Genomic DNA, 22,051 nt, shown 5'->3' on the forward strand with positions numbered 1-22,051 from the left:
TTCTGATTTCTATTATATCATATCGAGGTTCATTATTCACTTCCCACTTCTTGAAGTCATTACAACATGGTCTGGGTACTCAATTAGATATGAGTACCGCTTTCCACCCCCAGACAGATAGTCAGTCCGAACGGATGATTCAGGTGTTGGAAGACATGCTTCGAGCTTGTGTGATCGATTTCGATTCTAGATGGGATCGACATTTACCCTTAGCAAATTTTGCCTACAATAACAGTTATCACTCTAGTATCCACATGGCCCCATTTTAGGTATTGAATGGCAGACGGTGTAGGTCTCCGATTGGTTGGTTTTATTCAGCGGAGATGGACTCTTTGGATACACACTTGCTTAGAGATGCTATGGAGCAAGTCCGTATCATTCAATATAGATTGTTGACTGATCAGAGTCGACAGAAGAGTTATGCAAACCGGAGAGTTAGAGCCTTAGTGTTTATGGAGGGTGATCATGTTTAGCTCCGAGTGTCACCCATGGAGGGTGTGGTGAGGTTCGAAAAGAAGGGAAAGCTTAGTCCTAGATTCGTTGGACCTAGATTTTGAGCCAGGCGGGAGAGGTGGCCTATAAGTTGGCCTTTCACCTGGTTTATCAACAGTTCATCCTGTTTTCCATGTCTATATTATTAGGAAGTATATTTTGGATAAATCTCATGTGATTTCACTTGATTATGTGGAGCTAGGTCCAAACTTGACATTTGAGGAGGAGCCCATAGCAATATCGGATAGGTAGGTTTAGAGGCTTAGGACCAAGGAGATTGCTTCAGTTAAGGTGCAGTGGAAGCAACGATCAGTGGGAGAGGCAACTTGGGAGACAGAGTCTGACATGCGTGCCAGATATCCTTAGCTTTTTGAATCTTTCAGTACTTTCTTTCACGTCATGTTCAAGGAAGAACATGATTTTTAGTGGTGGATAATGTAATGACCCGGAAGGTCATTCTTGGAATTATTGATTATTTTATTTAACTAGAGTTAAGTAATTGTTGGTTAATTATTAAATAGCTAATTTTAGTTAATGCCTAATGGGTTAGAGTGATAATTTATTTAAAACCCTGTTACCCCTTGGACCATGTGATAAAAATAAGTTAGTGCATTTGTCAGTTTTAACAAACAATTAAATTAGAAAAATAAAAGTGTCGGAGAACACAGAAGAAAAGAAGAATACGAAAGCAACATCGGTCAATTCCAGGTTACCAACCATAAGCAAAACTTGAATCTTTGTTTGTTTAGGATGATGGTTGCATATATATATATACTAGATGGGGGAGGCCTGTGGCAAGCACGGGCCCAATAGTCAAAATATCAGTATTAATAAATCATTGATGATAGTTGTCGTAGAAGATGGATAATGTGATATGTTATATACTATTAGAGATATCCAAAATATATGTACAACTGATATTGGACATCAAGATGATCCATATTAACTAAGGTAATAAAATCAAAATATATTTTTTTGACATATGAGATCAACATGTGATTGTTTATCATATCATATGCAGAGGATGCTGCTGTTCATTTTTAGTTGCTGATCTTCTTCATCATTCCCAAAACTATAGCATAGGGAGTTTTGTATCTTGAATCAAGAAAATCAAGAAGATGCTACTGAATCTTTTTAACTTTGTTATAATATCATAAAGTTTGAATCTTTTTGTCTTTTGAATCAAGAAAATGCTGCTAAATCTTTTTAACCTTGTTATTGTGACAGAAAGTTTGAATCTTGTTGTCTCTTGAATCAAGAAAATGCTGCTAAGGAGTTCTTCAACACCACTTCTTGGATCTTTACACTCAGAGAGTCCCAACAGTAATCACCATCATCATTAGTATGATTTAACCCCATATCACACACCCAATTCCATTCACCATAGTTATAGCAAACTCTCATGTAGCCATTGTGGATATCAGAATTTTAATAGAAGTTTATACCCTTGTAAGTCTCCAATCTCTCCATTTTCTGAGATCAGCAATGGCAACAAATTCCCATCTCATGGTTTTAGAAGAGCTCAATCTGAAGGGAACTTGGAAGGATTAGTAAAAGTTTAAACTGATGAAGTAGTTGATGAATTTACCCTCTCTAAACCAACCAAGATGCTTTCGCGTAAACCACCAAAATCATTCTTGGAAACCATTCCATCTTTCTCCATTCACAATTCAAGGGAGCTTCATTCGGAGGACGATGACAGCGATGACTTTGATTGCATAAGTGGACAGAACAGTTTGGGAATGAATGCTGTAAAAGAGGAAATGACTCATGTGAGTCGAAATTCGAAGATAGAAATAGTTGAAGGCAGAGAAGAGATGTTCCTAGCACGAGGACTTGGGGTTGCTGATATTGGTTGCTTTGATGATGGTGGCTGTGGCATAGGAGGTGGAGGAGGCGGTGTTTATCGCCCAATAGCGTTCGATAGGGATGGTGGTGACAGCCAGGGACTTCATATAGAAGAGCATTACAAGAAAATGATAGAAGAGAATCCTGGCAATTCATTATTCTTGAGGAATTATGCCAACCTTTTATATCAAGTGAGTCTTTGCTTTTATCCCTTCTCTTATTTTGCTTATTCATTCATTGACAATAGCTAATTTTGCTTTTCTTTCGTGTTGGAGCAGATAAAGAAAGACCTTAAAGGGGCAGAGGAATACTATTCAAGAGCTATCTTAGCAGATCCATGTGATGGTGAAATTCTTTCACAATATGCTAAGCTTATATGGGAGCTTCACCGCGATACAGATAGAGCCACGAGCTATTTCGAAAGAGCAGTCCAAACAGCCTCCAGTGACAGGTCTTCTTCTCACCCACCACCAAGAACACTCAAGTCTTTTTGAAATTCATGAACATGTTATCTACTTTACAAAACTTACTGTTTTATATTGTTTGATGTGTTAACAGTCACATACATGTTGCTTATGCTAATTTCCTCTGGAAAATAGAAGATGAGGAGGATGAGAATGATGAAACACAAACGCAACCAATGGTGCATACTGTAGCCACGGCTTCTATAACTGTTTGACTTGAAAGTACATTATCTTTCGTTGAAATATTTGCAGAAGAGTTGGTAGAAGCTTAGCAAGTAATTAGGAAGAACCTGTAATTTAGCATATAGTTAGTAATAAAACTGATGCACAGGACTTCTCTTTTCTCATACTTTTATGATTGATGACTAACCCTTAAATAATGGTGCATACCATAGACTCTACCTCTATAACTGCTTGACTTGAAAGTACATCATTTATTCGAATAGGAAGAACAAAGATTGTAAAAGCTTCACAAGCAATTAGGAAGAACCAGTAATTAGCATCTTAGGTAGTAATAAAGCTGATGCACGAGACTTCTCTTTTCTCTACTGTTGTGATCACCCAAGTAACCCCATGAACGGCAAAAAAGGCAGTAAGTGAACCATTTTCAAGTTATCCAAGGGTATTTGTAATTGTTTCAATCAATGAACTAAGCAAGCAAGAACATAGACCAACTTCTAAGGCTAGGATAAAAAGATAACAAGTAAGGCAATTGGAAGTTGAAACACTATTGCTGATCTCCTTTTTCTTTTAACCAATGCCCGTATATTTTTAAAATCTTAGATTTATTCTACGAGCTACAATAGCGATGATGATAAAAATTAGCTAAAGGAAAGTATTTGATATAATGTAAACAATGGGAGAATAAATATTTATGGAACTGTATTTTCCCGTGTACGAATCAGATTATGTCCATAACAAAAACTATGTGAAAAATATTTTAGAGAGGGTTAAAGGAATTCTTTGACTATGTACATTCAGAGTTAAATAACAAATCATCTTGTGTAAACAACGCATGCAATAGAGTTAAAGATATATAAATTGGAGATTGGAGATAGATTCTGAAATTTAAAATTCTTGAGGTTGAACATGATTAAAATAGAGTACATGGAGTGCAGGGTCAGTATCGCATCACAAGAGATAAATGGAAAGAGATGATTGATACATTAGATGTTCTCAAGAGTGGAAGTTTAAAGTATCTAGCTTTTACTATTCAAGAAAATGAGGAGATCAATGAAGACGGCGTACATCATATTGAAGTGGGGTGGATGAAATGGAGATTCGTATTTGATGTTGTGTGTTAAGAAAGTTTATCGAGACTTAAAGGTAAGCTCTATAGATCTAGTGGTCGCCAGACTGACTATATTGTTCGAGACTGAGTATTGGTCAATCAAGAAACTCACACTTTAAGAAGATGAAGTTAGTAGAAATCGATGAGGATACATACATGATGAGTGTGTGAACATACTATGAAAAAAGTGACAAGATTAAGAACAAAGATATAGATGATAAGATGATAGTACCCTCATTAGTCAATAAGGTGCGAGAACTACATGAATGCACATAAGAGAAAGTGTTGGTACTAACTTAGGGGTGAAAACATATTTGAAGACTAAACCCATATTTTTCATAGAATAACACATTAAGTATTTTTCCTTTTCTAAAGTACTATTAAACTCTACTCGTCACAAAATCTGAAAAAACATATCTTGTCTACTTTATCAAAGCTTCTTTTTATGTTAGTAATAACATTGTGTTCAGCTATTAAATATACAATTAAACATGATAATCTTGCTACTTGTTTATTCAAAGAAATAGTGGAACAAAAAACCAAACGCCAAAACATGAAAAGTGAATATCAATGAATATATATGTAATACTCAAAACCACATAGTTGATCAAAAGTAAACCAAAAAGAATATCCATAAGAAAATAATTAATACTAATACCTTACGTGTTTTGTGCAAGACGATAATTGACTACAAAGTGGCCCACATCTTGAGCAATAGAACCAAAACCACCAAGATAAGATAAATTGACATGCTCTCATATATGCCTTTAGTCCTGATACAAAAATCATGATGCAATCCAAAAAGAAAAACAATAACAGGAAACTTAAATAAGTTAACTGAGGCATATTATCAAACAACTTAGATGCATAATCCACTTGATATAAAGATTTTGTAAGAAAATCTAACTTTTGCACTTATTATTGACTGTAGATGTTGACTTCATCAAAGAAAAATAATGCATGTGCAAACCAAACAGTTAGTAAGGCGCATGTAGAAATCTTAGCGAGAAACTATATCAAAAGAGAAGGAAACTAAGGTACACATACGAAATTGTCTTTACTTTAATGTTTAGTCACAAAGAATTAAGTGACCAGCAAGAAGGAACTCAGAAGAACAAATCAGAGCAAACATGATAGCGAGCAAAAAGTCGAAGGATTTTAGCTTTGTGTACATACTCTAGAGACAAAGTAAAGTAAAACCAAGGGTGCAATATAGTACAGTAAATTGGTGCGGAGAATTGGAAAAGAAATAGAAGTACTGAATAATAGTAAAATTTACCCCAAAATAAATTGAGAACTGTATAACACTGATGAATGAGGGAAAATTGGAGCGGAGAATCGGACATAGTAGAATGAGATAACCAATTTTGTTATTAATGTATATCACATTTCATTGGAGCAGAGAATCGAGATAACCAATTTGTTATTCTTGTCTATCACATTCACATAAGTATATAATCGAGACAATCAATATCATGAACTTCAAGTATCCATATTTGGACCAAAACATAGTAATCGTCAAATCAATGAGTTTCTAATAAAATTAATTCGATTTAGCAAATTATAAATCTTTATGGACCAAAATATTCAAAATAAGAAGAAAATCAAAGTCTGCTATTGCAATCCCATCATAATGAAATGAGTAAAACAAAGGAAGAAGAGAAAATAACACACAATAAAACATGCACCCAAAAAATAAGTTGAAACAAAGCAATAGTCACACATACATTATTGAAGTAATCACACAAACAAAGCAATAAGGTGTTTAAATTTAAGTTCAAAAAGATTGTTACCTGAACTATATTTGCTCTTTCCTGCATTAGGTAATTTCAACAATGTCAAAGACCAGATTTATTGATTCCCTGTAAATAAAGAAACACCCAACAAATTAAGAACATTTAATAGTAGTTTCTTTACCATTTCAAGGACTTCATTCGACAACTTCATAAAGAATAGGTTGGAATGAATTGGAGAAGGTGGGAATGAGTTAAATATTGGGAAGAAAGCTGCACCAAGTAACAACACGTGGCTTCATGAAAGAAAAAGCAATTTATGCCTTGAAATTACAAGATGTCCTTATTTGTGTGCTTCATGGAATTGCACGGTACAACTTTTATAGCCATGTTCGTCCTTTCCAAACTCTCCCTTCTAAATAAGGGGATATATATATATATATATATATATATATATATATATATTAAGAATAATGAATTGCCTCTTTAGAAGTGTTGAACATTATCGATTTGTGTGCCTAAATTTATTGTTATTGATGGTCATTAATGGATCAGTGACTTGGCAGTAATAGATAAATTAGTAAAGATTCAAATTATAAAATATTGGTTGGGTGATTTGACAAAGTACAAAAAAAATAGAAAGAAAGGAAAAGGAGAGGAAATTTGTGGTCATTCAACGTGGAATCTGGGTAAAAGAAAAGTAGAATAAATAAATAAAAAACTTTGTCACTAAATTTAATGCAAAAATTTGAAAAAAATAATAATTATGGCCAATGATTGTCCATAATGAGCCAATCATTGGTTTGTAGAAAAGAGGAAAATCAAAACATAATTCTGCAAACGTCACTGTATATTCATTCGGGTGTGATTCTCTAAGTTTTGGTTATATTATGGTTCAAGTTTTGATATATTTGTATGTACATTTAAATATTAGAGGAATAGTATTTTGTGGGTACCATTTGAATTATGATATTGAAAAAATTGGGATGCAATCCTAGACTTGAAGCTTGAAAATATGATAGTTGAAATGTTAGTTGGCATTAAGATTTACGAACTTGATTCTAAATTTGGGTGAATTTGTAGGTCAAGGTTAAACAGATAATAATGTGGGTGTTGTTAGTTCCAAAACCTTGTTGTGAATGTATAATTGAATAGATTCCATCGATTAGGAAGCTCAACGAAAAGGGAAGACTCAAGTCCCGGAGTGATTATTCGATTGGATAACGCAAGTGAATTTCTAAACCCTTGTTAAGCGTATGAAATTCGTGTATTTCCTTGTATGATGTTGAGAATGATTTGTAGACCTGTTTCTTCTTTGTTGCTGTTGTATTTCTTGTTGTAAATTGTGCTTTGTTATCAAAATGGTAATCTCCTCATTTTCATTTGAGCATGTCATTTGCATTGTATCTAAGACAAGGTTGTAATAAGAGTTATGTGATAAGAGGATGTACCATTTCGAGGGTTGTTGACACCCAATTTTGACACTCCCCAACATAAATTAATCATATCGAGCTTCCTAATTTTCATACGATTCAAAATAATTAATCTTATAAAATTTCAAATACATATAAATATATATATATATATATATATATATATACATACATACATACATATGCATACATACATACTTGTCTCATCATAAATGAATAAGTAGATAAAAATGGGTGATTGTAATATCATGTCAAAAAGATATTCACGAACATAAAAAAATTAAAAATTACTAACTTTGATAACTCATATACTAAGCAATGACTTGGGACAAAAGGGATAACAAATCCATTTTAATAAAAATAAAAATTGTAGCGTAAGTTATTAATTTTTAATAGTAGGTTTCGTTTCATATTCTTCAAAGTATGCTTGCTAAAAATAGTCATAACTCACCCAAAATATATTTAGAAGGATCAAATAGGAAGGAAAGAGGAAAAAGGCTTAAAGGGAAAAAATCCCTTTCCAAGTGCGATCATATACATGTCATACAAAAAAAAATCAATACAATTTTAAGGGATCAACAAAATAGTNTATACATGTATGACGTAATTATATATATAACTCATATATTTTATTTTTATTCTAAAATCATTTCGAAAGGATTTTTATTTTGGGTATAATACTTTGCTAAATTAGTTTACATGTGTTGATTTATTTTATAATTACGTTGATTATTTTATTTCGTTAAAAATTAAGAAGCTTATTTAATTAATTTATTTTAGTTAATTTCATCTAGTTACCAAATATTTAATCCATTTAGACAAAACCATTTTGGGCCTATTATTTTTTAGTAGTCCATCTCCTATTTAATTCCAATTCATTTCCCAACCCAACTCTTTTATTCCCTTAACCCAATTCTCCTCCAAGACCTGACCCGAGCCAGCCCACGACTTCAAACACTTTAGTTTTACGCCCAATTCCCTTTTTGATTCCTTAAATCATCTTGCAGGTCGTTTTAAATCAATTCATTTGTCCAATTCAACCAGCCCAATATTCCAGCCCACGTCTTTACCTTTAACCCGGCCCAAAATCGTTGTCTTCTTCCCCAAAAGAGAAAAATCAGAGCGTACTAGCAACAAAACGCATTAAAATTCAACGCATCGAATCCGGTGCCCCTCTTCACGTTGGACGCATGCAGCAGTAGTGCTCTCGTTTTTCCTCTCTTCACGAGACGCGTGAGGAACAAGAGAGAGTGTAACAGAAGGGAAATCCTAAATGTATCTTTCTCCTTTTCCGTATGGTTCAACTTTAGCCGAATCTCTCTACACTCGTACAACTCCGGCAACCAGGCAAGCATGCCAAATTATCCCATGAAGGCTCGAGATTGAGCCATGTCGCTCGTCAAGGACGATGGGATAAATTCCGATCGTCGATTATCCTCTTTCCCCTTTTGGAATGGGTCAGGAGCCTTAGAAAAGTTTGTTCACCCGTTTTATGAAAGATTTTTGGGGAGTTTTGGATTTTTCGAAATGGAAATTGGACCCCTATCCCCCCCACCATTTTCCTAACCCTAATTTGTCCCAATATATATTCTCTTTTGCCATTTGAAACGGGGTTTTTTTTTGGTCGAGGATTTTTTTTGGTTGATTAAAAAGAAGAATTTTTTTTTGAAAGTTTCCTCAGGTCAGTAGAGAAGAACAAAAGAGGATTAGAAAAAAAAGAGTGAAAGATATTCAAAGTTCAGATAAAAGTTGAAAAAGATCTTTTAGTATCGATTTAAAAAACAAGCCTAGAGTTCAAGGTCGACTCGTAATTTTGGTTCACTTTTCGCGTCGGTAGTTTGTGTTCATGTTTTGTGGCGTGGAAGTCGCTGCCTATTCCAGCTCGCTTGAACCCCATTTGTTGCCCCAAAACTCGTCTTATCGATTGCTTCTTGTTCCGTAAATTTGAGACATTCGGTTGATTTGTTTTCTTCTTTCTCTCCTTGTCTTTCTCCTGTGACTAAATGATGATTAATGAAATAGCGTTTGGTTTTGGATAGAGTAATTTGTTAGATGGAAGCATGAATTATATTTTTTTTATTCCCATGTGAGTTATTGGTCTTCAAACGTCTATGGGGGATTGAGCAGAATATGAGTTTCTGTTAATTTTGCTCTATAAGGATCAAATGCTACCTCTATTGTTGAGTTTGGTTTATGACGGATTTCGAGTGTTACCGTGTCGTTCTTATAGAGTCGTTTATTTGGGAATATGGGTGAAATATGAAAGTTTGATGGTGTATGTCTTAAAATTGTTTTCTCTAGCCTTAAAAATCGTTATTTTCCTTTTGTATTTTCCAAGTTCTTTTTTTTTCACGATTGCATTCTGTTTTTTTTTTTAAAACTATTTATACTCTTCTTAAGTCCATTTTTCCTCCATTTTATTTTTTTGATCTTCTGTATCTGTGCACATGTCCTTGTTTTGATTTAGTGTTGAATCTCGTTGCCTTCGCTTTCTTTTTTTTTTTGGACACATTTTAGTTAGCTTTTATCCATATCGATGTGGGTACAGATTCCTACCATAGCGGAAAGTTTCTTTAACAGATACCCTCATTCTGATTTTTCTGCATCTCTATACGTCTTACCGATTTCCGCTAATGTTTTCTCTATGCCTAGGTGATGTTATTATCTATGTTAGTTGCTTCACTATGTAAAAACCGTGTTTCGGATGCTGATTTTGTTCACGGCCTCTTAAAGGTTATTTGATAACCCCCTTTATTTGCAGAGAAACATGATTATTTTGGGATGGAATGTGATTTCTTTAAATCAGAATTTGATAAAAGCTCGCGTCAATTAGCTTGTATTCAAATAATGCATTGCTTTCACGTTTTAAGTGCAAGCATTAGTATGTGAAATTTGTATTGAAAATTGTTGAAATATTTGCTAGCCTTGCTGCCCTTTTATTGAATCTCAAAATCTGAAATGAAATCTTCATAACTTATATGTCGTATTTGCCTACAATATTACGTTGTTAATACAATTTAGGAATGTCGCTCAAAATAGCTTTGCCCATTCTTCTAACGGTAGCCAGAGTAATTGTTAAAATCATCTAAAGTTGATAGATTTATGTCCATTATAACTTTACCATGATATGTCATGCTAAGTTATTGGTCGCTCTAATGCTGTTAATTTTATTTCATAGAGGTGTATTAGAGTTTTTCCTATTCCCGTACTAATCTGCTTTTATTTATGCTTGGCATGTAAATTTGTTCGAGTTCGCCATGGATTTCAACCCTTCCCTTGCCTTTCGAGAAAGCTGTAAAGGCTTAATTTCTTCCTTTCGAGTCAATCCGTAGAAAAGGAAAACAAGTCTCGAACTTGAAAAATGCGCGCAAATCAAGAAGTTGAAGAAATAGGGCCAAATAGTCGATTTTCTTATTTATTATTTTATTTTCGTTATCTTTATGCTGTATTTTGTTAGATTTGGGCCTAAGCCCTTGTCTGTTGTATTACTATTATTTTGCTAGTTTAGGATAGGTATAATGGGTCTAAGGCTCAAACGCGAAATGGGTCCAAATACCGGTCCAGGCGTACAGAAAACCCGAATTTGGACCCAACACTCTCTCTCTTTATCTATCTCTCCCTCTCTCTCTCTATGTCTCTCTTTATATTCTTCTAATTATTTGTAATTTGATTGTCGATTAGTTTTAGGGTTAACGAATCCCGATCCTCGCAAAATTCCACTTCGGTTTTAACGACTCAATCAAATCGAGTACATAGCTCTAAAATTTTTACGAAATTAAAGTTACTTAGATAGTTAATTATTATTTCACTTTCAAACAATCTTAAATGATTTTAGCATTTATTTTCAAGCAATTCTAAGAAATATTTTTATCACATTTAAGTTAGATCATTTTTAGCCAAATAAGTTAGTTGTCGGATAACCGCAAGTAAGTGGACGTCTTAGGTGCTTTCAAAACCTTCCTAAGACACTAATAAGAATCCCCGATCCCCACCTTAAAGTATTTTCAAATGGCTTTCCTGTTAAGTCTTTTGAATATAAAGGTTTTCTTGATTTTTCTCAAAAATCAATTGGCGACTCTAAAAATTTTGAAAACTTATAAAATATAAATATTTTTCCTATTTTCTATTAAAACAGAAATGACGACTCTGCTGGGGAATTTGGAGGATTCTAACCTTAAAATTAACTTTATTTGGCTATTTTTAATAATTGCTTACTTGTTTACTTTACCTTAATTTTGGAATTGTTGCATTTCATGGCATCTTTCTGCCAATTGGCAAGTAGTATGCATTAAAAAAACGAAAGTTATGTGGCTTTCCACGACTTTCTTCAGAATACACAAAATTCATTTGGAAGTATCAAACAAATAGTTGGAATGCGGTCATCCGACGTTGTTTGTTAGCTTCACCCCAATGTTTGTCCAACTCGGGTTACCGTCAACTTGAAAACTATTCTAGTAAGCCTAAGCTAGAGTGAAACCAAAATCAAAATTAAGCATTAGCCTAAGACAGCTTAATACCCAAGGTGTATTAAGTCCGTTTAGTAGAAAACCGCCAAAACCGTGTCTAAGGTCTTCGACCTCACGATACATCATTTTATGTGACATTTGAATGATGTACGTGTGAAACCAATTTGGGGTGGGTAAAACTAACTAGCTTCTGTTTTGTAGATATGGACCGTTTCCCAAAGTTTGATATGGTCATAGCAGCACCACCTCAACTAACAATGTGGAATAATAATCTCAACGGGGATCATAGAAGAACTCTTAACAAATACGTGGGTGCATTGACAGAATTGATCAACATGAACGGTTGGCTAGAACTGGTTGAGGTCCTCACAGGATATTGGGATAGCCAAAGAATGGTGTTCCGATTTGGAACAGCTGAAATTACCCCAACTTTAGAAGAAATCTGAAACTGCATAGACACCGTAGGCACTGTGATAGAAAGGAAAGCAAAAAAACAAGAAGACATATTTATCCCTAATAAGCCTTCTATAGAAAATATTGCTGAATGGTTCGGGTTGGGGAAAGACTTTGCCTAATGGTGCCAAGAATCTCATGTAGCATTCAGAGATCTTTACATCCGATTCGGACATGCAAGATTCTACGCCACTTACAACCGAGAGTTTAAGATCTCCTACAGAGAATGGAATGAAATTCATCCATTAGCATATGTTGTAGCGTTATTAGGAACGATGGTGTTTCCACATGGTCCAAGTCTGAGTATTAATACTCGAGTTATAACACTCGTGCATACTTTGTTCAAAGGGTATGAGAACCAAGGGACAACAAAGTACTATCCTATAGCTCCGGTCATCCTGTCCGATATGTATCGAGCCCTGGGAAAATGCAAAGAGGGGCATCGATACTTCCAAGGATACACTTGCTCCTTCAATGATGGATCCTCATCCATTTAGTGCAGGATGCTGGGACTCGGGAGCTACATAGTCTTGACAACAAGAACACCCTTAGAGATTTGAATGAGATGTTGCACTAGGCGAATATGGATAATCGGAGAACAAGGGGGAGATGGGCTCAGATTTTCTCCGAATTGAGAGAAGAAGATCTCCAATGGATGCTTGACCGTTTCATCTCCAAAGAAGTCCTTGTGGAGAGCCGCAGACATATTGTGCTTCCTCTACTAGGTATTCTGGGAATTCGCCCTTATGCACCCATTCGAGTCTTGTGAAAGTTTAGGAGGAGACAGACTGTACCCAAAGAGGCATAATATGTCGCTTATGCATACGATATTGGAGATGATAAAGTGCACGACGCGTCTGAAATGTTCAGAGAATGGAAAATTGCTTAGCATATGGATAAAGACACCATCGCCCCTGACCGATTCAATGCTGGATATGACAAGGGTTATAAAAAATGGCTGAAGAAGGACATACAAAGCATCTCCTCCCAAATCCCGTGCGGCTTTTGCAGCGTAACGGACAGAGAAGCCAAAGCAGTGGCCAAGCTACAAGAGGTAAATAAAGAGTCCCAAGAGGCGTACACTAATTTGTAGAGTACCAAGATACTCTTGAGAAGGTGACTCAAGAGATGGAAAGACTAAGGCGTGGTTATGATAATTTCGATACCTGGGTCAAGGAGAAAATCAAAAGGATGTGATACGAAAGCTTAGAAGACAAAGGACGCCTGGGTGAAGGATTCTTGCTGATGCTACGATATATGTTTCAGCAATACAAGACTCAGGGGGACAGCGATGAAACAGGACCATCTGGAGCGTCATAGTTGATTTCGCCCCTGCGCGGGTTTTTCTAGCCACTGCGTGTTCCTGCCTTTATTGCATTTTTAAATGGCCCCTGTGTTGGTTTGTCTTTAATGCTTTATCCGTTATTTTCCCCTCTGTGAATATGATTATTCACTTGTGGAATTTATTTTAGGGTAATTGTTTATTTGGTTCAAATCACGCGTACATCATTCAAATGCGCTAGGCCTACCCTTGGCACAAAAGGGTCACTATGTACGTGTTAGGACGTGATATGTGTGTTTAACTGTTTATGTGTTATGTTGCTATGAATGAGGATATCAGAAATCCACTCCATTCCAGAAATTCCCAAAATATACAAACAAGTCACTATTACAAAATGTCCAACCAAAATTTCTAAGTTTTAAGTTTCTCGCTCAAAAGGCCTCCTCCTATACCACAAATCCTAAAACACTACTCTACCGTCTCAGGAAAGGCAAAGATCACTGCTATGGAAAAATGTAAGAATATCCAATGGAACTCACTTGAGAAGAACTACAAAGAAAGATCAAACGGATCACTTGGGGAATTCAAGAAGCCAAGAAGGAAGGGCTCAGAGTCAACATGGCCACCGCAATTTACAAAGATGCAACCGTTACGGTGGATTAGGATCTGGCATCACATATGAAGAGAAAGAAAGATGTTGAGATGGAGACAGAAGACTTGCGATAGAAGTTAGACATGCTTCAGTTGAAAGTGCAAGAAAGAGCAGGGAAAGAGGCGAGGATAGAATCAGAGACCGCCGCTCTGTTAGCTAAAAGCATGTCACTTGATGAGGAGCTAACATTGTAAATGAAAGAATTCGCCTCCATGAGAGAAAGGATGGTCGCATTGAGAAAGAAGAACAAAGCCTTCCATAGCAACATGATTGACAAACTTAAGAAAATGTGTGAAAAATACCCTGTCTATGAGCAAGGAGCTAATAGTGGCTCCGATGACGCTCACCCTGGAGCGACAGGGGAAGACGACGACGAGGAAATCATCAACAAACCTCCATTCCTGGGCCGTCTAAAAAGAGGAAACTAATGCTGCAACAAGAAGGAAAATGACTAACGTGTCGTCATCATTTTATCTTTAAAAGCTCGATTGTCGCCTTTCAATTTCATTGTAATCGTAATGAACGAATGAATGAAAATGTTTCATCTTGTACTCGAACTACGTTGGGCCTGAATTCTCCTTGTAAGATACGTAGGCGCCTTCCCAGGCCCGGCCCTTATCTTTAGAAATTTTCATTCCCCATTTATGTTACGAGAAGATACGAAGGCTAGATCAACGAACATCAAAGAGCAGTTGCAGGAAGACCTTAGCTCAACATGATCTAGCCTTTATGAGAAGTGTCAAAACTAAAACAATCAAAATCCTGCTTGTTAAAAAAATATGTTCCCATCCTTACTCGTGAGTTGAAGATATCCTCAAACAAAGAAACTTATGTGTTTATCTGCTCTCTATGTGATATTATGCATTTTTGTATTCGGAATCTGCACTGACAAATCTTCCTTTGAGTTGTTTTCCTTCTCAAGTACTTTGAAACTAATCTGTGTCGATCAAAAGCTAGCAGATCATCCCCATTTCAACAGATCAAAAGTTCCGCAGATTCCTTCCCTAGACAAAGCTCAGGAAAAGGAAAGACAATTATGGGGGATAGTTATGAAGAAGTGAGTTTTACTAATGTTGTGGTGGCTCAACCCACCGTAGCGGAGCAGAATGAGTTGATTCTGCAACTGATGCAGCAGATTGCAGAGATGAGGGTAGAAATGCAAAGGAGACAGGATCTACCTCCGCAAGGTTTTGTCGCTAACGGTGTTGATGGGAGACCTCTGATCCACTTCCCTTCCTCAAATATGGATCCGGCTCAGAACCAACCATATACACATGCTCAGAATCCATCAGTTATAGATCTGACTACCCCAAATTCCCAATATGCTTCCGCATCCTATCATACTCCGCCTCCTCCTCAAAACAACCACCCCCAAATGACCCCTCATCCTCAAAATACCCAACCTCAAACCACTCCACCACAGCAAAACCAAAATCAAAATCCAAATCAAAATGCTTTTAATCCACAAACATCTCACCAACGCTTAAATCAGAATACCAATCTGCAGACTTACACAAAGAATTATCAAACCTCTCAAAATGTTCAAGGTCCCTCTGTAGCTCCACCCTTACCATAAAGAACCACTTTCCGAATTCCCGTCCCTGCCGAGCATGATGTGCACAGCTCTGAGCTGAATCATTATGAGGAACAGGAAAAGGAGTGGAGGGCAAACGAAGAGGTAAAGGTCGACATAAAAGAAGAGATCAAGAAGGCCATGAAAGAGCTCCAATGCGTCTCTGATATCGCCGGGCTTAGTTATGAAGACTTATGTATTCATCCAAATTTAGACCTTCCAGAAGGGTTCAAGATCCCGAAGTTTGACACTTTCAGAGCAGTGGGAAACCCTATGGCTCATCTGAGAGCCTACTGCGACTAGCTCGTGGGAGTTGGAAGGGATGAAGCTCTATTGATGCGGCTCTTTAGTCGAAGCCTGTGTGGAGAAGCTCTTGAATGGTTCACCTCGCATGAACCCAGGCAATGGAATGCATTTCCCAAAGATTTTATCGATCGATTCGCTTACAACGTAGAAATTATTCCAAATCTATACTATTTGGAAAAGATAAAGCAAAAATCAATCGACAGATATAGGGAGTTTGCCTATAGATGGAGAAAAGAAATGGCGAGGGTGATACCAACAATGTGTGAAAAATAAATCGTAGAAGTGTTCATGTGGGTGTGAGAGCCCGAGTATTATGATCGAATCTTGTTTCTCGTAGGAGATAAATTTGCCGAGATAGTCAAAGTTGGTGAGACTATCGAAGATGGGTTGAAAATGGGAAAGATAGCCCGTGTTGCCGCATCATTCAGATCATCATGAACGTTGAAGAAGAAAAGATAAAAAAAAGAAGAAGAAATCGTTGTTGTTTCATATGGGGGATAAAACTCCCAGAAGCTCGTCATATTCCCAAGGTCGTTCTCGGCCTTCCCAAAATTCCTACCAAGCATTCTACACGCGAGCTAGTCATCCCAATAATCCTCCAATTGTCAGAATGCCACCTCCACTCATCCAAACGTCCAAGCTCTACTATACCAAAGTCCCCCCCCTCCCGAATTACCAATATCCATCTCCCATTTACCAAAATCATCATCCACCCTACCAAATTCCATCTCCCTATCAGGGTGTTGCTCCCAACTGTGCTAACGTGCAGTCGAGTTACCGAGCACCCCCTCCTGCTTATCAAGTCCAAGCTCCACTATACCAAAAATCCCCTTCCAAATTACCAAGCTCAATCGCGAAATTACCAAACAAATCCATATCCCAGAAGCCAAGCTCCCCGTACAAATACCAGAAGTTATCAACTGGTGCCTTCTCCCCAACAAGGCAGTTATGATCCTCCTCGACCCAAATTCGAGAAGAAGCCTTCAAGGAACTTCACTGCACTCGCTGAAAGCTGAACAAAGTTGTACGAGCGACTGGCCGCGGCCGGATATATACACCCAGTGGCGCACAAACCTGTGGATATCAATTCAAAATTCTATAGGCCAGATCAGAGGTGTGCTTATCATTCCAACTGTGTTGGTCATGATACTGAAGACTGTGTCAACCTCAAGCAAAAGATTCAGGATTTAATTGACGAAAAGGTGGTTTCTCTCCAACCAGCTGCACCTAATGCCAATACCAATCCGTTGTCGGATCATGGAGGTGACAACGTCAGTATAATAGAAACAGACGAAGATTAGTGTGGGACGAAAGTGATAACTCCAATCGTTCATGACGAGTTGGAAAAGGTTGTAGCTTCTTTAAGCGTCAAAGAGAAAAAAGAGTTTGTTATTTTCACACCCGCAAAGGTTGTTGCCTTGGTGCCATCTGATCAAGCCAAAATTTTTGATTGAAACTGCCATTGCACAAGGTATGACCCGATACGGAATATGTTATACTGATGAGGAGCTTGATCTCTGAGGTCAAAAGAAGGATCAAGCTAAAAGGCCAATAAGCGAGAGTGAGGCAGAAGAATTCTGGAAAAGAATGCAACCGAAAGATTATTCTATTGTCAAGTATTTGGAAAAGACTCCAGCTCAGATTTCTATATGAGCCCTACCGATGAGTTCTCAATCGCACAGGCAGGCATTGATGAAGGCTCTTGATGACACGTATGTGCCCGTCGGCACAAGCAACAATAATGTGGACGCTATGATTAACCAAGTTATCCGAGGGCATCGAATTAGTTTTTGCGACGATGAGTTGCCTTTTGAAGGGAGGTCACACAACAAGGCATTGCACATCACTATCGTATGTTGCGAGAAGGTCATAAATTGCGTCCTAGTGGACGATGGATCCAGTCTGAACAGTTGTTCATTCTTAACATTAAAGCAGCTAAACTTTGACTTGGTAAAGCTAAAAAAAAACCAAGTCAATGTAAGAGCCTTCGATGAAGTACAGAGAGATATGTTGGAAGCGGTGAATCTGGTCATCCAAATGGGTCCATCAGAATCCAGTGCACAGTTTCAAGTCTTGGACATCGATACCAGCTATAACCTTCTTCTAGGAAGGCTTTTCTTCACATGGTTGGAGTTTTGCCTTCTACCCTCCATCTGATGATGAAACTCGTTTGGAAGAACGAAGAGCTGGTTATTCATGGCGAAGGGAGTCACTCGGGCAGACAGGCGCCAATCATTGATGAAGTATTGTGAGGTACACATTTCTACAAGGTGGAGCTGGTAAATGCCACCGATGAAGACTTGGCCCCACAGACTCCCATGCCTGTCGTCTACAAGATGATAGCTATTGTGATGTTGCAAAGTGGATTTGAGCCAGGTTCCGGATTGGCAAGGAACTCCCAAGGAATTGTTGAGCCCATTCAATTTCCTGTCAAAGGGGCAAGGTATGGATTGGGGTACCTCCCCACAGATGACGATGAGAAGACAAAGAAGAAGAAGGATTAAGAATTGGCCAAGCCAATCCCTCACCTATATCAATCCTTCACAGTCCCTGAATATGCCAAGCAAGAGGACCTTGGGGAAAGAATATGTGGCCTTTTTGAAGAGATTGATGCTATCATTGAAAAAGAGGTCGAGCTGACAGGATTCCGTGATGCTGAGACAGGACAGATGATGCAGAACTGGACCTCCACTCCCATCCTGATCCCCAAAACTCCTCGGTATAAAGGCATCGTTTTATGCATATTTAAATCAGTGGTAGTCCGGAAGAGGCCCGAGACCCACCATTTTGCATTTTTCTTAACTGTTTGAATTTTTAATTTTCCATCGTGATGTTTAAAAAGGCAACATGGCCCTATGCCATGGACAATGTTTGCATCGTTTTTTCCAATTTGAACGAAAGCCTCTTTTATTTTAAAATTTATTTATTTATTCAAATGTTATACTTTGCTTTCCTAACTTTGTTTGTTTATGCTTTCAGTAATATAAGTTTTAAACCTGCCAATGTCATGTCATGTAACGAGCTGAATGAACAAAATGAGGCAAGTAATGACGAGGTTGATGATTACAAAGAATAAAGTGAGGAACCAAAGTATGTCGCCAAGGAATTTCGGCCGTTTGAAAACCAGCATAAGCTGAATCTAGAGGAAACGGAAACGGTAAATTTGGGAGACCCAGAGTGCGTTAAAAAGGTTAAGATCAGCATTAACTTAAATAAAACTCAATGAAAAGGCCTAATTTATTTGCTTGCTGAATATATTGATGTGTTCGTCTGGGAAGTAGGTGACATGCAAGGGTTGAGTACTGATGTTGTATCTCATAAACTGCCGATTAATCCGGGGTTCGATCCAGTAAAGCAAAAGGTTCGGAAGTTCAAGTCTAAGTTGAGTCTGACAATTAAAGAGGATATTACCAAAAAAATTGAGTCTCTGCTGGTAGAAGTGACTCAATACCCTACCTGGTTGGCCAATGTTGTTTCGGTCGCCAAAAAAGACTGAAAGATTGGAATTTGTGTCGACTACAGAGATCTCAACAAAGCCAACCCTAAGGATAATTTTCCGTTGCAAACATTCACATTCTGATCGATAACATTGCTAAACATGAAATGCATTCATTTGTGGATTGTTATGCAGGTTATCATCAGATTCTGATGGACAAAGAAGACGCAAAAAAGACAGCTTCTATTAAACCTTGGGGTGTATATCATTACAGAGTGATGCCATTTGGTCTCAAGAATGTTTTTTCTACCTATATGAGGGCTATGACGACCATATTTCATGACATGATTCATAAGGAGATTGAGGTGTATGTGGATGATGTCATAATCCAGTCCCGCGAGAGTTCGGACCACTTGACACATCTAAGGAAGTTCTTTGATCGTTTGTGTCGTTACAACTTGAATTTGAATCCCGCCAAGTGCGCTTTTGGAGTTCCGGCCAGTAAGTTGTTGGGATTTATAGTCAGCAGAAAGGGTATTGAGCTAGATCCTTCTAAGTTTAAAGCAATTCAAGATTTACCTCCGCCGAAGACGCGAAAAGAGGTGATGAGTTTCTTAGGGAGGTTAAACTACATCAGTCGATTCATAGCTCAATCAACCGTGGTGTGATCTTCAAGCTGTTAAAGAAAGATGCTCCGACAAAGTGGACCGAAGAGTGTCAAATTGCTTTTGACGCTATCAAGAACTATTTGTCAAATCCACCAGTATAGGTTCCTCCGCGAGAAGGCAATCCTTTGTTGTTGTATTTGTCCGTCTCAGATAGTGTATTCGGATGCGTACTTGATCAACACGACAAGACAGGAAAGAAGGAAAAAGCTATCTATTACATAAGCAAGAAGTTTACTCCATACGAGTCTCGATACACTCTATTGGAGAGAATGTGTTGTGCTTTGACTTGGCTTTCCCAAAAGTTAAGACATTATTTGTCTTTGTATACTACATATCTCATTTCGAGAATGGATCCATTGAAGTATATTTTCCAGAAACCGATGTCTACCGGAAAGTTAGCTAAGTGGCAAATGTTGTTGAGTGAGTTTGATATTGTGTATGTGACTCAGAAGGCGATAAAGGCGCAGGCCTTGGTTGATCATCTTGCAGAAAATCATGTTGATGAAGAGTATGAACCTCTCAAGACTTATTATCACGATGAAGAAGTATTGTTTGTGGGTGAAGATATTTCTGAAATATATCCTGGCTTGAGATTATTCTTTGAGGGAGCGACAAATCACCAAGGAAAAGGTATTGGAGCGGTTTTAGTGTTGGAAACTGGTCAGCACTACCCCATGGCGGATAAGCTCCGATTTAATTGCACGAACAACATAGATGAATACGAAGCTTGTATCCTCAGCTTGAAAATGGCCATTGACATGAATGTCTACGAGTTGTTGGTTATTGGAGACTCAGATCTTTTGATTCATCAAGTTCAAGGAGAATGGCCGTGAAGAATCCAAAAATTATACCTTACGTGTAGTATGTACAGAAGTTGTGTAAAAGATTTCGTAAGATCGAGTTCAGACATACTCCCAGTATACAAAATGAGTTGGCCGATGGTCTTGCCACCATCGCGTCAATGATTAAACATCAAGATACTGATTATATTGATCCTATATATATAAAGCTGAAAGAACATCCAGTCCATGTTCACATGTTGAAGCAGAACCAGACGGTTTGCCATGGTATTTCCATATAAAGAAGTATTTGGAATCCGGGATTTATCCTGAAGATGCTACGTCCAATCAGAAGAAGTCGATACGCTGTATGACTCTCAATTTCTTTATAAGTGAAGAATTCCTGTATAGGAGGACTCCAGACTTAGGTCTTCTCAGATGTGTGGATGTTGTTGAAGTTGCGAAGCTTATTGAACAGATACATCCTAGAGTTTATGGCACGCATATGAATGGGATCACTTTAGCAAGAAAGATCCTTCGAGCAGGGTATTTCTTAATAACTAATGGAGAATGATTGTTGCTAGTTTGTGCAAAAATGTCATAAATGTCAGGTGCTCGGTGATTTGATCCGAGTGCCACCTCACGAAGTTAATGCTATGATTTCACCTTGGCCATTTGTAGCTTGGGGTATGGATGTCATCGGTTCGATAGAGCCAGCCGCTTCAAATGGACACAGATTCATTTTGGTTGCTATTGATTATTTCACCAAGTGGGTAGAAGCAGCTTCTTACAAGTCGGTAACCAAGAAAGTTTTGGCTGATTTTGTTCGCAACAATCTGATATGCAAGTTTGGAGTACCAGAATCCATCACTACTGATAATGGTGCAAATCTCAACAGTCACCTGATGAGAGATATTTGTGAACAATTTAAGGTCACTCATCGGAATTCCTCTGCTTATCGTCCCCAAATGAATGGAGCTGTAGAGGACGCCAATAAGAATATCAAGAAGATTCTGAGGAAGATGATTGACAATCACCGAGGTTGTCATGAGATGTTGTCATATGCATTATTGGGTTATCTAACGACTGTCAGAACGTCGACTGGAGATACTCCATACTTGCTAGTGTATGGGACAGAAGCAGTCATACCTGCTGAAGTTGAAATACCATCCCTA

The 22,051-nt window shown here is 37.6% G+C and overlaps 1 long non-coding RNA gene and 1 pseudogene across 2 annotated transcripts; one reads left to right on the forward strand and one right to left on the reverse strand.

Moving 5' to 3' along the window:
- The first annotated feature begins 1,566 nt into the window (after nucleotides 1–1,566).
- On the forward strand, nucleotides 1,567–3,153 carry LOC107005603 (annotated as a pseudogene). The gene is made up of 2 exons (XR_001454906.2): nucleotides 1,567–2,791; nucleotides 2,899–3,153. The product of XR_001454906.2 is annotated as an uncharacterized LOC107005603 (transcript).
- On the reverse strand, nucleotides 2,837–6,246 carry LOC107005604. The gene is made up of 4 exons (XR_001454907.2): nucleotides 6,013–6,246; nucleotides 5,889–5,909; nucleotides 4,754–4,868; nucleotides 2,837–3,094 (listed from the first exon to the last, which is right to left on the reverse strand). It is a non-coding gene; the product is annotated as an uncharacterized LOC107005604 (long non-coding RNA).
- Nucleotides 6,247–22,051: the final 15,805 nt, after the last annotated feature.

Source organism: Solanum pennellii, chromosome 12 (genome assembly GCF_001406875.1).
Source record: "Solanum pennellii chromosome 12, SPENNV200".
NCBI classification, from domain to species: domain Eukaryota; kingdom Viridiplantae; phylum Streptophyta; class Magnoliopsida; order Solanales; family Solanaceae; genus Solanum; species Solanum pennellii.